The 1,956-nt window shown below is 55.1% G+C and overlaps 1 pseudogene; it reads right to left on the reverse strand.

Moving 5' to 3' along the window:
* Positions 1-359: 359 nt before the first annotated feature.
* LOC103284632 (nuclear prelamin A recognition factor-like) lies at positions 360-1,683 on the reverse strand (annotated as a pseudogene).
* Between the last annotated feature and the right edge of the window lie 273 nt (positions 1,684-1,956).

The following is a 1,956-nucleotide window of genomic DNA, read 5'->3' on the forward strand; positions in this document are numbered from 1 at the left end:
GCAGAACCAAGACTCAGCTCTTCGCAGGACACTTATGGGGTTTTCTTAAGCCTAAAGGACAGTAGTCTGTCTCCATTCTTTTTCTTTGGGATTTTTTCATCGTCAGATAAAAGGATACATACATTGGGGAAATCCTCTCGAGATACAATATTCCAGTTGCACCCATGTGATGACGACAGTGCCCCTCAGAGGGAGGGAGCTGACAGATGGGGAGCAGGGAATTCTGAAAACTAAAGCGATGACAGAGATGCTAATAAGCCTTTCCTTCACGTGTCTGACACGCCTCTTCCGGCGGCCTACAGGCCGGGCGTCTGCTGGACCTTTACCACTTGATGTCCTGGCAGGCTGCCTGGGCCCTGCTAGGCGGTGTGCAGAGCTGCCTGGGCCTGGGGGGAGTCATCCCCACGCCCTGCCCCAGCCACTCCTGGTACAGCTCCTGCACATGGGCGCTGGTCTCCGGTGGCCACACCGGGATGGCAGCGTGGATGCCTTCCATCTGCTGCAGCAGTGCCCTGTCTGCATGCCCGTCCTCACCTGGGCCTGGCCCCTGCCGCTTAGGCATCCGCGGTGCAGGCCAGGACCTCCACGAAGTGGCAGGGGAACTTGCCCCTCTACAGCTCCAGGACCACTTCTGGATGTTCCAAAAGCCATAAGCAGCCTCAAAGCGTAGCAGAACCTCTCCGTCCCTTTCAAGGGTGACCTCCTGGAAGTCTTTGTTCCTCAGGGTGCGGGAGGTGAGCACCCCCACGTCCTCGTTGAACAGCTCCTTGGCCATGTGCCTGAAGATGTGTGCCAGGTACCCGTCGGAGCTGGCACCCTTGTGGAGCCTCACCTCCTTTTCATTTATCCAAACAGAGTGTCCACAGCAGCGTCATTCAAGTCAAGGTCACGTTGCTCCATTATCTGGACAATTTCACCTGAGGTTAACACGCAGTCAGCACCCTGGGAACTATGTAAAGCTGTGGGAACATCTTCTAAAAGGGCCTCCAGTTTCTTGTCATAACACGGGGCCATAGTGACGTGGAAAATCTTGTCTGGGGACAGGTTCTGCCATCTGGTGAAGTAATCCTGCACCAGAGAGCCCATGATCTGCTGGGGAGACTTGGCCGTGCAGAGGTGGGGGGTGATGGGGTGACCCAGCACACGCTCTGCATATCGGTCCCAGCCGGGGCAGGCGGAGGTCAGCATGGGTAGCCGGGGCTCTTCCTCATGGTGCTGGCAGTACCGACGCACAAATTCCTTCTGACTCTCCAGGATGCTGAAGTCCGCAGCTATCTTCATGTCAAATACAGTGCACCCCAAGGCTTTTGAGGAAGCACAGAGCCTTCTGGATGCATCAGTGACACTGAGGCTGAATTTAGCAGCAAAATAAGGCAGAGACTGAGGACACATGGACACTGCCAGAACCTTGTGCTGTGAGGTATCACATTTCTTATTAAGGTTCAGAACATGCAAGGAGTCCTTGGTGTTCTGTTGAGAAACTTGGACTCCTTCCTCTGTGGTCACACAACAATCACACGCCAGTCAGTCACTCAGAAATATCTTGGCATCAGCCAGCTTATGGAATTCTCCCATCTCTCCATTCTCATGGGCCAGACTCCAGACGTTGACTGCAGCATTCTCTTGGTCATCGGTTTTTGTTTTTTTACTACATTCCTTCCGTGTGCAGTGATCACACTTCATCTGGAGCGAGGCGGGTAGGGGCTGGCTCAAGTGACCTGGAGGAAGCACGGGGAGAGCAGTCAATCACCGCTGGTGGCCCCTGGCACTGCTGGTGGTATCCTTTCTTCCTTGTGGAGCATCTAGGGAGGGGAAGCGGCCACAGTGCCCGAGGCTGAGTTCCAGGAAGCCGGCAGCGCTGTCAGATCGTGCTGGCGGCGCTGTTCCATTGGTGCCTGGCCTATCCTCTGGAGATTGTACCTGTCGGACTACTAAGGAAGCCAGTTCCCAGTTCTG

The sequence above is a fragment of the Eptesicus fuscus genome, chromosome 10 (genome assembly GCF_027574615.1).
Source record: "Eptesicus fuscus isolate TK198812 chromosome 10, DD_ASM_mEF_20220401, whole genome shotgun sequence".
NCBI classification, from domain to species: Eukaryota; Metazoa; Chordata; class Mammalia; order Chiroptera; family Vespertilionidae; genus Eptesicus; species Eptesicus fuscus.